The sequence below is a fragment of the Mirounga leonina genome, unplaced genomic scaffold (genome assembly GCF_011800145.1).
Source record: "Mirounga leonina isolate KUSES-001 unplaced genomic scaffold, KU_Mleo_1.0 Mir_95, whole genome shotgun sequence".
NCBI classification, from domain to species: Eukaryota; Metazoa; Chordata; class Mammalia; order Carnivora; family Phocidae; genus Mirounga; species Mirounga leonina.
In genome coordinates this window covers 11735842-11751461 of record NW_023270865.1, presented here as the reverse complement: position 1 = coordinate 11751461, position 15620 = coordinate 11735842, and the positions used below count along the sequence as shown (strand labels likewise).

Here is a 15620-nt window from a genome sequence, read left to right as displayed (position 1 = left end):
ACACGCAGAGAAGTGGGGAGAGTGATGTCATCAGGGGCATGAAAGCTCTGTACCCTTTCCCTACACTTTGCCCTGTGTATCTCTTCCATCTGGCTGTTTCTGAATCATATACTTCTATAATAAATTGGTGATCTAGTAATTAAAATGTTTCTCTGAGTTCTGTGAGCTGCTCTAGCAAATTAATTGAACCTAAAGTGGGGAGAAGAGTGGTTCCTGGAAACCTTTGATTTATAGCCAGTCAGTCAGAAACATAGGTGACAACCTGGGTTGGCATCTTGGGGTGGGGGGCAGTCTTGTAAGACTGAACCCTTAACCTGTGGGATCTGATGCTATCTCTGGGTAGATAGTGTCAGAACTGAGTTGAGCTGTAGGACACCCAATCAGTGACCAGAGGGGGCTTGTTGGCTATATGGGGAAAACCTCCCTTTCCAAGCATTGGAATTGGTGACCAGAACTAATACTCATATAAGAAAACTGTTAGCAATAAATAACATGAAAGATCACTTTTGCAGCAATATTTAAATCAATCATGAAAAGTTGTTAGCATGTAATCACAAACAGAAAGTGCAATTGAAATGAATAAATATTGCTTCACACCACTTTGAAGCCAGTGGCAACAAGGCACTAAAAGGTGAGCCTCAGGTATTGAGGAGGGCACATTCTGCATGGAGCACTGGGTGTTATGCACAAACAATGAACCATGGAACACTTCATCTAAAACTAATGATGTAATGTATGGGGATTAACATAAGAATAAAAAAAAAAAAACCAAAAAAATAAAATAAATAAAAGGTGAGCCTCAGTGTGATAGAAGAGATTTGATAAAGACCTTTGATGTAGACATTTTTAGATCTGCTTTAGGTTAAAGAGAGAGAATAAGTGTAAAATGTATTTTTATCAAACTTCAAATGGCATCATTTAATATGCTCAGAAGATATATTGAAAAGCTGACTGAGGAACTGAGGTCTGTTTACAGCTGGTTGAAAGAATAAATGTTCCATATTTAGTCATTGTAATGGTGGCCCTCTGTGAAAACATGTCAGATCACAACATACTTGATAAGAAAAGATGAGGGAGTGTTTTGGTGGATATGGGGTCAACTGGAAAAATTGAATCTAAAAGCAAGTGTGAAGCCCAACCAATGGAGACAAAACTGCTGGGGTGGTGGTTGTCAGACCCCAGGCCAGTAAGAACAGTGAGTGCATTAGTACTCATTTCATCATTCATTGAGAATAGAGTGCTTGCCTCTTGATTTTCTCATTGTGTTCGATGGAGTGGTAAAAATGGGCAATTTGGTAGAACAAACAAGATGACAAAAAAATGAGTGCTTAGAGCCATCTTCAATGAAACAGGAAGTGACTTTGAAAACTTACTCTGGAAGACAGAAAATGGGTTGAGAAGTGTCAACTGATTCGTAGGAGCCTAGGAAGGCCAAGCCAGGATTACATGCAAAGAGGCCATGGGAAAGAAATAGAGGACCTGCTTCAAGACTCCAGTCTTGAAGGGGTGAGGATGATGGAGGGCAGCAGTGAAAAGAGGGCCTGAAATCCAGGAGGTTCATTGACTTCAGTACAGGGAACAACTGTTCCCTCCCTTCCCTTCCTACCTCCAGCCTAGATGGGAGCCAAAGGATGGAGAGCCCCAGAAGCTAGTATCCAAGGGAAGGTGATATCAAGACACTTGAAATATTTAAAACTGGCAGTCACAGTGATCATTCTTTACAGTTTCCAAAGATGATTCATTTGACCAACTGAGAGCCCTTGAGAAACCTTTAAGAAAGACCATGATAACACCCACCCTAGAGCCCACCTCCAAAAGACCCACCATCACTGACCAGGAGGAACTGCTCGGTGAATGCTAGCCATCCTGCTTCCCCGGTCAGCCTCTTCCTGTCCAATGGACTCATGAACAGAGCACCCATGGTGCACAATGGACTTGCATGGCCTGAAAAATAATGATAGTAATGAGAGTCTCCTTGCAGAGGTCAATCTGGTCACGACCACTACAAGTTCCTGATATTCCAGCAGCCTTGACCTACCCAGGCCACACTTCCAAGGGACAAGTCCTCGTGGTATATCAAATGCATAGCAGTGCTTCTGCCATGGAAGCAGGGGGACATTGGTCTGAGAGCACAGCTCCTACACTTGGAAATTCACCCCCACCTTCACATCCAATCACATTTCCCCAGGCTGCTCCCAGCCAAAGATTGAGCATGACAAGGATGTATTAACCATGTGCATGTATGGTCCATCTCATATAAAGATTCTTTTAAATGTAAAGAAAATTAAATTTAAGAATTAGATAAGAAAGTAGATCATGGGAACTAAGAGTTAAGACTGTTGGTTCATGTCTTCTGTCCATTTCTTAACTGGATTATTTGTTCTTTTGATGTTGAGTTACATAAGTTCTTTATATATTTTGGATATTAACCCCTTATCAGATAAATCATTGCAAATATCTTCTCCCGTTCAGTTGGTTGTCTTCTTGTTTTGTTGATTGTTTCCTTTGCTGTGCAGAAACTTTTTTCATTTTAATCTGATTAAAAGTATCAGTGGTAAAATAGATGATCAAAAACATCAACTTTCTTCTGATAATAGGAGAGATCTGACTCATGAATCAGAAATTATTCCAGTCTGCGTGTTATTCAACCCTGGTGCCTCTCAGGGAGGAACCCATCAAAATGTCCACCAATATCAGCCTGAGATCATTGCTTTTCACCTCTCTGGCAACATTTGGACCTCTCTCTCCAGAGATTTCTCTGATAAAATTTTCATAAGAATGAAGGGGGAAAATGCTACTTATATATTTCAAGTCTGAGCTATTGAAATATCATGACACCAAGAAGCAGCAGTGAAATCACCTAAAAGACACAACCAATGGATCATTCCACTGCTCTTCAACTCAGCCTCACTCTCTACAACTGATAAATTCAATACAATAATATTTTACACATAAATCAGCCACCCAATAAAATAGGGCTTCAGACAGGAAACACTTGTGTCCATGTCCGTCTTTTTTCCTGAGAGTATTTTAAAATATTATTTTTATAATCAGAGAAATATAGAATGATTTGGATGTGACAGTCACACATGAATTTTTAAGGTTAAGCAAAAAACATCAAAAGAATATCTCGGCTGCTATAGTAGGCCTCAAGGCATGCCCCTGATTTCTCAGGGTTCAAGTTCAGGTCTTGCCATTAGGTATACTTCAGTGAAAAATTGTGAGAAGCAGATATTTATGGAATGTGTCTTGATGTTGTGAGCAATGAGGAGTCATTTAAAGTTCAGAGTCAACTCTATCAGCCTGTGAGGAGAAGCAGCTAGAGGAAGGAAATCCTGGAAACACAATGGTTTTGGTTTAAGATGAAGATTCCTTACATAAGAGCATGTTCAGGGAAGATAATGGAAGAAATTAATCTTTTACTGATTTCTAATCATTTATTTCTCCTCTATGCCCACTAAGTTAGCACCACAGTCTCTGACAAGCTCTTAATCAAACTCCACTCCTGCCATCAATCCTGTCCTACTACACTCTCCTTAAAAGCTCTCATTCTTCAAAGTCATTACAAAAAAAGCTTCTGCGTTATGAAAAGTGAACCCAGGACTCCATTGCTCCAAACCCCTTTTTTTCCTTAACTTTGTCTATATATTGCAGAGCACAAGTGTTAGCAAAGATCTTTGAAATCTTGAATTCCTCCTATGGAGTATGATTTTAATCTTCTGAAAAAGTTCCCAGGCACCTCTGAAGCTAATTGGCCCTAATGACATGTCAAAAACTAAACAAGTGGGTTTCTTACACTTCTCTATGCCCCGTTTTTTTTCCTTTTTTGAAAAAAAAAAAAAAGCATGACAATTTTATCTTTGGAACGAACACAAAGAATCTTCATCATTTCTTTCTGTTCCCCTGTCCCTCACATCTCCCTCTGCATGTTGCAAAATGTGCTATGGAAAACATTAAGTTGATGATAGATGATGATGATGATGGTAGGTAGAAGATAGATGTTAGATAGATAGATACATACATACATACATACATACATACATACATACAAGAGAGAGGCACAGAGAGATATTGTATATGTACATGCATATATACAAACTAGGATATGAGGGGAGCTCCTGGGTGCTCAGTCGGTTAAGCATCTGCCTTCAGCTCAGGTCATGATCCCAGGGTCCTGAGATCGAGCCCAACATCAGGCTCTCTGCTCAGCGGGGAGTCTGCTTCTCCCTCTCCCTCTACCTGCCATTCTACCTATTCTCTCTCTCTCTCTCTCTGTCAAATAAACAAACAAACAAATAAAAATCTTTAACAAAAGTAAGAAATAAAATAAGATAAAAAGCCAGGATATGAGGACTAGAGATAAAATGTGGGTAAATAACCATGCTTATTTGACTCTGGGTAAAATAGAAATGTTCGGATTTTCAATCCTTCTGTGTTATTTAGTGGTGAACAATTCTTCAGGTTGTCTTGGAACTGTGCTGTCCAAGAGATTGGCCGCCAGCCACACGTAGCTATGTAAATTTAAATTCAAATTAATTAAATTACGTAAAAATTAAACTTCTGTTCCTCATTTGCACAAGCCGCATTTCAAAGACTCAATATTCTCCCATGTCCGGTGGCAATGAATGTGACAGCAGACACTCAACACTCCTATCACAGCAGTTCTCTTGGACAGCTGGTGTCTTGCAATTTTTTTTACACCCGTATTAGTCTATCGTTAAAAAAAGAGGCTTAATTGGACATACAAGGGCTGAAACATTCTTTTCTCAGAAGGAAAATTGCTTTTGTCAAACTCACGTAGAAACTCTGAAGAATCACCAGGAAATAAAATTATAGAAAGCAGAGCTCAAATCCTTTGGTCGTCAAATTCAGATTCTATCCTATAATCATTGAATCTCAGGGTTGAAATAGAATTTAGAGGTCATCTGACCCAATCATCCTTTCCATGTTTGCCATTGCCTCTTCAAGAACTCTACCAAGATGGAATCGAGCCCATACTTGAAAACCTTCAACAAAACAGCCATGCCTCCAGGATAAATGAAACTCAAAGAAAATGCCTAACCAAGGGGACCACCAAATCAACACTAATGATAGAATCACAGGTCTCGGGGTGTCTTGGTGGTGCAGTCGGGTAAGCGTCTGATTCTTGATTTCAGCTCGGGTCGTGATCTCAGGGTCATGAGATGGAGCCCTGCGTCTGGCTCTGCTCAGTGGAGAGTCTGCTTAAGATTCTCTCTCCCTCTGCCCCTCCCCCCTGCTCTCTCTCTCTCTCTCTCTCTCTCTCTCAAATAAGAAAATTTAAAAAAGAATGATAGGTCTTAGTCATTCATGGCTTTGCTGCTTGTGATTATGTTAAATTGCCACTCTGCTAAGGGCAGTAAGACTCTGCCTTTAGTGACCCGTTTAAAAGAAAAGTAATAGCTTCTGCCCAAAATGTCATTTGGCAGCCCTTTAAAAAAAAAAAACATAGCTACTTTTCATAAAGCACTTTTGCTTTGACAAAGTACTTGCTTATTCAACAAAATGCTCTTATCCTCTGCTAATTTTTCACCTAGCACATGGCCAAGACACACTCAGGACTCTTGACCCTATTCCCAGTCACTTTTTATGTTGAATTGGAGACTATACTATTTGGGCAGAGAGAGCAGAAGTCTTCCTTTTCCCTAGGCCCACTCCTGGATGGAATATGGCTATACAAATAATGAGGACTGAACTTGACTTGCTTATGATAGCTTCATAATCAAGAGAACCAATAAAGTATTCACGATGGGAGCCGAACAGAGTATGAGATATTATAAAAGGGGGTAATGTCATTTTGTCCTTTTATGGTTAGAAAGGCCCAGCCATTATAAAGATACTATCAGGTTTTCCTAATGGAATTGTCATGGTTTAGTTATCTCATGCCCATAAATCTGCCTTCGCCATGCATTGCAGTCTAGAAAATTTCTGGTTAAGAGAAAAGTGGAACTAAGCCTGTTCTGCAGTTCATAGATAATAATCAGTATTTGCAAGCCTATAAATAAAATCCATATAGATTCTTCAAGCAAACAGCCGTAGATTGGCTCAAGAATATAATCCATTCTCCACAAGGTAGCCATGATGGTCCTTTCAAAACATACATCGGCTCATGTCACTCCCTACTTCAAAGCCAGCCAACTCACTAGAATCACATCAAAGTTGGTGCCAAGGCTTAGAAGGCCCTGCATGATGGGGTCCCAAGCTACGCCTCCAATTGTACACCTTGCCTCTTCTCTTCCCTCTGCACCTGATTCCTTGCTGTGTCCTTGCAGTTCTTCAGACTTGCTGAGCACACCCCTCACTCAGGATTTTGTACTTCCTGGTCCTCTGTCTGGAATGCTTCCCCCAGATAGTCACAGCCCTCCCCACCCCCCAAGTTGTAACAGGTCGATCAATTGTCACCTCGTCAGAGAAGCCTGCTATGGCCACACACTCACTTCCTGCTCCTTACCTTGCTTTCCTCATGGGACTTATCCACACCTTGAAATGTTATTGTCTTTCTTATTTTAAGATGAATCCCGCAGGGTAGAAATTTTGTCTTGTTCATTGCCATATGCTAGTAGCCAAATCAGGACCTGGCATGTTAGTAGGTGTTCGACGAGTATGCTTTTACAAATGCAAAAATAAGTAAATGAATGAGCACCAGCTGTCAAATGCTTCTGTCTCTGAAAGAGCGCCCAGTACTTCCCCTTTACAACATTCATAACCCTTGTAATCACTTGACATTTTATTCTCTGCTAGATTATGACTGACTTCATTCACTGCTGTAAACCCCCAATGCCTTCCAAAGTGTTTTTTAAATATGCACTAAGTGAAAGTGCATGAATGAACTGTCTACTTTGATTATCCATAGGATCCATCCTGTTGACAGATTTGACTCTCGTCCTCAGGCAATAAAGGTAGACAAGAAAAATCTCAGAGATTCATTAGCATCGTCATGATCATTAGCTAAGAGGCTAGAGTGTGTTGGAATCAATAGCCAGATCAAGTCAGAAAGCAGTGCTATTTCAAAAGGGATTGCTTTGTGGTGCCCAGGAAAAGTGGCCAGAGTGCCCTACAGATCTGGAGACCACACTGATCATTAGGCCAGTGAAGTATGGAGACAAATGCACCAGCAAAGAGGCTCAGGGGAAATTGTTCATACCATGCACCAATGTAGAAAATATTCTTCATTCATCTTCTTCAATTCAGGGAATATAAGTGACCTTAGGAACATGGGAAATAAGGATACTAGACATATCTTTTGTGATAGGCACAGTGCCCCCTGCTCTCCCTTTCCCATTCTAGGTTAAACTAGCCCCTGCTTGGGAGACTGCTCCTGTTCATGATCAAAACAGCTATAATGCACAATGGACTTTGTATGACTCTGATAATAATGAGTTTCCTTTCAGGGGCCAACATGGCAACCTTGACACGAGTTTCCTGATTTTCCAGCAACATGATAACCAGGCCTGGGATAAAACACCACACCTCAAAGGGACAAGTCCTCATGGCAGGTCAAACAGATAGAGGTGTTGAGGCCATGCAGAGGTAAACCATTTGGATTTGCCTTTCTTATCTCTATGCCATGGTATCATCTTCGGCGAGCTTCCTGAGAAGAAATATTAAATATTAAATATTTTATTTCTCTGTACATCAGGTGGTATTCCACACACATTGCTCTGGCCAAGGATATGTTCCCTCTTGGGAACATGTGGGCACAAAGGGATCCCAAGCAGGACAAAATCCAACATCCCAGGTCCGTGGCCCTAATACTATTTCGTTACACCAAAATGATCCCTTTCAGTACTCACAGTCCTGTAAGATGAGCCCTGGTATTATCTCCATCTTACAAATGGAGGAACTGAGGATCAAGTGTCTGAGGATCAAGTCATTTGCTCATAGTGTAGATGAGCTGCAAGTTCAGTTCTGTCTTACTCCCAAATCTCTGCTCTTAACCACTAGAAAATATAATAAGTCCCTGGTTTCTGTGACCTCAAGGGCATGAAATATTACCCTTTTGAAAATCCAAGTAAATAACCTGCTTCAATGACTTATTCTCTCCCCATATGTAAGAAATTATAAATCATTTCTATTATCCACGCTGAAAATTTTACACAACTTATAAAATGCAGTCTGATCAACCCTTCACTGTTCTCAACTCAATACATCTTCAGTTTACAACTGATTATTTACGACATGTTCATTGCAGACCCACTTGAACTCCCTACTTGGTTTAGGCAGAAATAAAGAGGCTTCTACTAAGAAAGGGTAAAATGTGTTATAAATGGATCACCAACTCCAAATATTGGGGGGTGAAGAAAGAAGAACAAAATCTTCTCAACCATGACCTTTTGCAAACATTTATTATAAACTCAATTCAAACTCAGAAACAATACACAAGGTGTTCAGGTTCAAGATAAAATGAAGTATTATAACAGAAGGAAAATCAGTAGGCTTGTGTCAGAATGTGAGACCCTTCCCCACCTGTTATTACTGCATTGGATAGGGCTTAACCTCTCTGAAGTTGAGATTTTTCATCTGAAAAATGTTATAGAAACCCTCCATCTTACCAACTGCAAGGTAAAGGTGTTGTGAGGCTCAAAAAATTAAAGTGAATGAAAAGGTCTTTTTTTTTTTTAAAGATTTTATTTATTTATTTGACAGAGACACAGCGAGAGAGGGAACACAAGCAAGGGGAGTAGGAGAGGGAGGAGGAGGCTTCCTGCAGAGCAGGGAGCCCGACGTGGGGCTCGATCCCAGGACCCTGGGATCATGACCTGAACTGAAGGCAGACGCTTAACGACTGAGCCACCCAGGTGCCCCAAAAGTGAATGAAAAGGTCTTAAACAGTAAGTGTAATGAACATACTAACTGGCAGTAGGCTCGGAGAACAGGGTGTGGTGCAGCAGGAAATTGGAGTCTCTTCTGGCAGATAAAGCCCCTCCCTCCCTGTGCAGCTCACACTGGCTTCTCCTGTCCCTGCAGAAGCAAGAGGAGAATAGGAACCAAATTTTGGCTTGCTCTTGAACTGTTTTTACTTTCCTGGAGACCCTCAGAGTCAGAGTTTATAGTTGTCCTGAAAGGGGGGTTTTATTTCTTCCCCATCATTACCTAAAAATATTCCCCCTGGAGGACTGCTACCTCCAGCTCTGCTGGATTTTAGACTTCTAGTGCCCATAACTGAGAGACAATAATGTCTGTAGTTTAAAATCACCAAGTTTGTGGTAATTTGGTACAGGAGTCATGGGAAACTAGTACAATATCATTTAAAGCATTGAGACTAGATGAAATTACCAAGCGAGGGGACATGGATAGAGATTAGGAGGTAGGACTGAGCACTAAGGCCCTGTAATTGCAGGGGGTGGGGGAAGGGGTCTAGAAAAGGACAGTATTCAGGGTGGAAACCGGGAAGGCGGTTCTGGGGGTGCGTGAAGAAGATGGGTTGGCTAATGTGTCGAATGCTATGGATTGGTCAAGTAAGATGAGGAAGGACAGCTGTCCAGTGGATTTGGGAATTTGGAGGCCATTGGAGACCTCCACAAGAAAGGTTTCAGCGAAGCAAAACCTGATTTGTGTTGATTTAAGATAGAACTGAAGAGAGAAATCGGAGACTTTGTGTATTTGGACAACTCTCAACATTTTGCTGCTAAAAGAAGTGGAGAAATGGAGTGACAAGGAGGTAGGAAATGAGGTCCAGACAAGGTTTTTCAGATGAGAAGAGCTCCAACGGCACGCTTTTATGCTGATGGGAATGATCAAGATAACACCCCCCCCAAAAAAGTATTACTTAACAGAGAGAGAGAAATTGCTGGAATGATGTACAAAAAATTTTTTCTTTAATATTTTATACCTCCATCCTGCCAAGATAACAACTATTTGGTGAATCTTCTTTTCTTTTTTTTTTTTTTTTAACAGACTTACTTATTTTAGAGAGAGAGAGAGAGAGAGCAGGGGAAGGGGCAGAGGGAGAAAGCCAAAAGTAGACTCCCCGTTGAGCGTCAAACCTGAGGCTGGGCTCGATCCCAGGACCCTGAGATCATGACCTGAACCGAGATCAAGAATCAGACGCTTAACCAACTGAGCCACCCAGGTGCCCCTGGTGAGTTTTCTTGAAGTGTTTTTATGCCTTTTTTTACCTGGTTGAGATTGCAGCTATTTAAGGATAGTTAATTCAGTAATACACACAAATCCAGAATGGAGTATTATTTGAATAAGAGTTTGGTGACTAAAAATATCTGGATAGTTTTTAAAAAAATGACTTGATCCATTTAATATAAGGTGCCAAAAATTGTTAAATCCCCTGACAAGTAAATGGCCATTGTGGAGATCTATGCAATTCTGCTTTTGTAAGAGCAAAAAGGCTTCACCATATCGTACACTTGAAATTAATATAACACTGTATGTCAACTCTACTGGAATTAAAATAAAAAATAAAACATTTTAAAAAGAGCAAAAAGGCTTTTTGTTGAACAATTCTCCTCCCACTGTGTCCTGCTGGGTCATCAGTAGGTACATTCTTAGCAAGCGCTGGGAATTGAAAAGCACAGTCATTTTTACATATGGTTATCAAATGTGTTAAGAAGTCAATCTGAACAGTGGATTGAAAGCTGACCGTTGGGGAACACATTTCCTGACACAGAAAAAGAAGCCAAAAGAGAGCTAAGAAGAAAGCAAGGAAGTTTCAAGTTTCACGGGGTTCACCATTACCCGAATCAACAAGGCAGCAAATAATACAAAGGGTTTAGCATTTCCATTTTTAATCAGGAATAGATGATATGCACAGTCCTCAGTTCTTCATTTATATTTTGAAGGCTTACATATCTAATAGCATCTTTTTGATGACTTTCACATGAAAAGCAACTTCTCTGTGCATTAATTTATTTGGTCACACGGCTTTCCACGCATCCTCTTTAGATTGTTCTTCATTGTCTTTTGGTCTTTGGATTCTGAGAAAAAGAATATTTTTTGTTGGAATCTCAGGTAATTTTTTTCTTTATCAGCCCAGTTCAGAATGTGAACTGGGATTTCTGGAGGTGTGTATTTCTCTTTAGGAATTTCACCTGACGTGGAGTGAAAACAGGGAAGGAGAATGATCAATTATTTGTTCTCTCTTTTAAATGGAAGCTATGTTCCAAGGGTTTTCTTTTACTCCTCTAATTTTTATGTTGAAGTCTCTATTTATAATTTTCTGTCATTGTTTTCTCAGCTTGGTCTTCTTCCTCAAGGACTTCTTGAGTTTATTTTCCACAGTGCTTACTTTATGAGAATTTTAATTTTAATTCTGGAATGATAGGTTGGTTCATTAAAATTTCCTTTTCTCATCTATTCGTACTTTCACATTATCCTATTGTTTCTTAAACTCTGGGATTTTTTCCCTTCCAATGACTCTCTGTTACATAATGATGAATTCTTCCAGTGTCCTTTTGGAGAGAGGATATTCAGAATTTCTAATACCGTTTTTCTGATTCTTAAAATAAATGATTTTAAGATATTTCTTCTTCCTTGGGAGTTCTATTGTTTTACAGACATGCTCTTTTTCTTCTATCTCTCTATCCATTTATTTATTTATTGAGAGAGAGATCAAGAGCAGGAGTGGGAGAGGCAAACGGAGAGGGAGAAAGAAAATCCCAAGCAGACTCTCCACAGAGTGTGGAGTCTGACGTGGGGCTCAATCTCAAGACCCTGAGTTCATGACTTGAGCCGAAATCAAGAGACAGATGCTTAAACGCCTGAGCCACCCAGGCACCCCTCTCAATCCTTTTTTTAAATGAGAATGCAAATGCAAAGAATGCAAAATGCAAAACTTCTGCTCATTGTTCTTCAAGACATAATGTATCTACATAATGGATATTACGCAGTCTCTATTAGAGGAAATTCAGCAGTCTTTTACTAGGAGGAACATGCATATTTAACTTGGAAAAAATTATTCCGTAATTATTAGATGAGAAAAAGAAATTATCCTGACTGCACAGGATAGCATGGTCACATTGCTGCTTTAAGCATAAATATACCTTTCAATCATTTATTGAATTAATATTTAGCACCTATCAACCGCCAATGTCAGCTGTAAACAAGACAACGTACCTGTTCTTAGGATGGGTACGTTCTGTTGGGGAAGAATGATAAAAGCAAACAGTGTAATCAGTTTAAATCATGAAAAATTGAGATGACTCATCTGAAAGAAATAAATAGAATGATCAAATGCAAAATACAGTAGCCAGCTCGCAAAGGGTGAACAGAATGATCTTGCCATGACCTCACTTCAGGAAAGACCACTTGGGCGAGTTTAGAAAGATGACAAGGAAATGCCTTGTGCCTTAGGGAAGACTCTCCACATGGAGGGAACAGCAACTTCAAAGGCCAGGACGTAGGAAAGTAGTTGTTGTGTTTGAAAATTAAGTAAAGAAATAGGACCATGTACCTGGCTGGAGCATATTTATGGGGAAGAACAGGAATAAGAGATGAATATGGATATTTAAATCCAATTCAGATCATGGAGGGCCTTGGGGATATTGCTAGGGAATTTAGAGTTTATTCTAAGAGCTCAGGAACTAGAGGCTTTGGGTGAACAAAAATTAAACCCCAGAGTTTCTTCATTTTTAATTAATATTATATAAGTCATAAACTTAGTTCCACTTTAAGCTTTTAAAGAATTTTATTGTTCAATTTCAAAGACGAGCAAATATTAATAATCATTTAAGGGATCCAATTGATGTTTGACCCCACTTACAAACTCAATTAATTTACTGCCTTGAAACACGTTAAGGTGCATTAATAAACTTACCCCGTTGATACTTGCTGATTTTGCAATTATCTGAGAAATTTTCCTAAGTACTTCTGTAATTATAAGTATGTTGTAAATACAGTGATTCTTAAAGTTTCTTAAATGTCCCAATAACTCTATATAAGCTTAGTATGACTTCAAATAAATTTCAAACCTAAAATAATCACTCATCTTATTTTTAAACTGAAATCACAAGGTTAAGCTATTAACACACTAATACATCAGATATTCTTAAACATTACAGATAACAAATGTATACATATTATATTAATATTATTATGAGTTTTTACTTTCTTCACACCTATACTTAATTCTAAACCTCCCTAGCATTAAAGGGGCTTACCCACTAAGGGAAAAATGGTGTTACTTCAAACTACTTTTTTTCAGGCTTATTGAAGTATAATTGACAAATAAAACTGTATATATTTAAGGTGTACAGGATGATGATTAAATATACATATACATTGTGAAATGACCACCACAATCAAGCTAATTAACATATCCATCACCTTACGTAGTGACCTCTTTGGCGTGTGTGGTGAGAACACTTAACATCTGCTCTCAGCAAATTTCAAGTATTCAATATGGTATTATTAATAAGAGTCACCACCCTGTACACCAGATTCCCAGAAATTACTCATCCTGCTTAACTGCAACTTGTACCCTTTGACAAACATCTCCCCATTTCCTCCACCCCCAGACACAGGTAACCACTGTTCCATTCTCTGTTTCCATGAATTCAACTTTTAAAAAAAATCCCGCATTGAGTGAGATTACATGATATTTGCCTTTCTCTGTCTAGCTTATTTCACTTAGCATAATGTTCTCCCCTCCAAGGTTTATCCATGTTGTCACAAACGGCATTCAGCCCTAAAAAAAGGAGGAAATCCTGCCACCTCAAACAATCCTGAGCTTGCTTTCCCAGGGGAATATTTAGGATTTCTTGGCATACTGAGGCTTCTTAATAACTAGACCAAATCTCTCAGTGTTATCATATCCTGAACTATAGACATCTAGGGCAAATCTTCTTCTTACTCTCACTGCCAAGCCAAGTCCCATTATATAGTACTTTCTAGAGCTAACAAGTACATCCCACGTGTGTTCCTATAGCTAACCTCCATCCAGGTGGCTTCTTCATCTGATTGGATCAGCAGATCAGTGTCCTGCTTCAATCTGTGCTCACTTCTTGTCCTGTTCTTCCCATCTTTAAAATCACAACCTTTACAGGTATGAAAGTAACATCAGATTGAATTCTGGAATGCCCTCATGGCTTTGTCCGCCAAGAGCAATGAGAAGTCATTGAACGATTTTGAGCAGGAGTATGATATGAATAGTTTCACATTTTCAAAATATTACACTGCAACTTTGGGCAAAATGAGTTAGAAATATGCAAAGCGGATTCAGAGAGACCACTTTCGAGGCTCTTGAAGTATTTCACGCAAGAGATTACTTTGTGATTCAAGCTAAGGATTGCATCTACTTCTGCACCCTTGACCTGAGAACGACCCTCTGTCTTCTTCCACCCAGGGCCACGCCATGGGGGGAGGTATACATGAGAAGGGAAGAAGGGAAGAATACAGTCAACCAAACCAGTCCCCTGATCCTTTCTCAGCCACACCACCCTCTGGTCCATGGGGCATTGCACCTAAGAGAGGCAGAAATCCAGCAAAGAAAGAAACTGAACTCAAAATAGGATCACAGAGTTTCACATGTTGCCCACTGGATGTCAAGGAAGTTGGATAATTTATGTGTATAAATATAGCTGTGTCTCCCAGCTGTGATGGGATGGATGGAAAATAACAGTATCTGCAAATTCTTCTGCACATCTACACTTATTTGATCATTTTATTAGAATCTATGAAAGGAAGGAGACCTATTATTAATCACATTTTGGTATGAAGACATTGGGGCATAGAGAATGTTAAATAGTTAGTCCAAGGCAATATCCAAATACGTACTTGTACACACACATGCACACACATGCAGAGGACAGAGCTAGGACTAGAGTTCTTGAAAGTATTTCTTCCTTCAGGCATCTACTCATATTTTAAAATTTTCAGTCAGGAAACTTCTCCTCAAAGCTACACTAGCAGCCCCATCTCTTGCTACCAGATTTTTTGTATTATAAAACTAGTACTAAAGGCTTACTGGTGCTTGACACTATATGTGGAGAAAATGAAGCCAGTGGTATTTCTATTTTGTTCATTATTCTGTCCCCTATGCTTAGCCCTCAGCCTGGCATGTAGTCAGTGTTTGACAAATACTTAATCAGATGTTGGTGGTCATGTATGCCCTACCTTTTACCAGATGGAAGTATTTTGGGGCACAGGAAATTCAAAATAAAAGTCAATTCTTGGGCTCAGTTTCTGCAGCATGAATGCTAAACGGACAGTCGCAAAGCGTTCTCCTCTGGCTCAAGTGTGCTTCCCAAGTGTTGACTCCTATTGTTATATGCTGGTCTCTCTGTTTCTCAAGCTTCCCCCCCCCCATTCCCTGACACTTTGTGACTCTTCCTTTATTCTGCTCTTCCAGTTAACACATGGAATTGGTTGGAAGTATCACCTTCCCTCCTGTGGAAATTGATGAAGGCCTACCAAATCAACACAAACAAAGACGACTGAGTGAGAGCTTGCTATTGCAAGAAACTATCACTTCTATCTTGCAGAAACTCAAAGGCAAGCAGAGAAGTGGGAATGTTTTCTGGTGGAAAACAGAGAAGTCTTCAGGTATGTCCTGATTGTAGGCTGTTCATGTGAAAAAGCTGGAGGAGAGCTTATGAGAACCAGGGAGCCTTTTGTGATTGGCTAGAGGTCCATATTTGGCATTGTCCACTTGG

General features: G+C 39.8%; 2 long non-coding RNA genes across 2 annotated transcripts in view; both read right to left on the bottom strand.

Annotated features, from left to right (window-relative positions):
* Nucleotides 1–2403, bottom strand: part of LOC118006252 — a 52718-nt gene extending 50315 nt beyond the window's left edge. Inside the window, exon 1 of the long non-coding RNA XR_004678024.1 lies at nucleotides 1825–2403. This is a non-coding gene — a long non-coding RNA (uncharacterized LOC118006252). The remainder of the gene's footprint in view (nucleotides 1–1824) is intronic.
* A 7740-nt stretch (nucleotides 2404–10143) lies between these two features.
* LOC118006253 lies at nucleotides 10144–15153 on the bottom strand. The gene is made up of 2 exons (XR_004678025.1): nucleotides 12085–15153; nucleotides 10144–11060 (listed from the first exon to the last, which is right to left on the bottom strand). It is a non-coding gene; the product is annotated as an uncharacterized LOC118006253 (long non-coding RNA).
* Nucleotides 15154–15620: the final 467 nt, after the last annotated feature.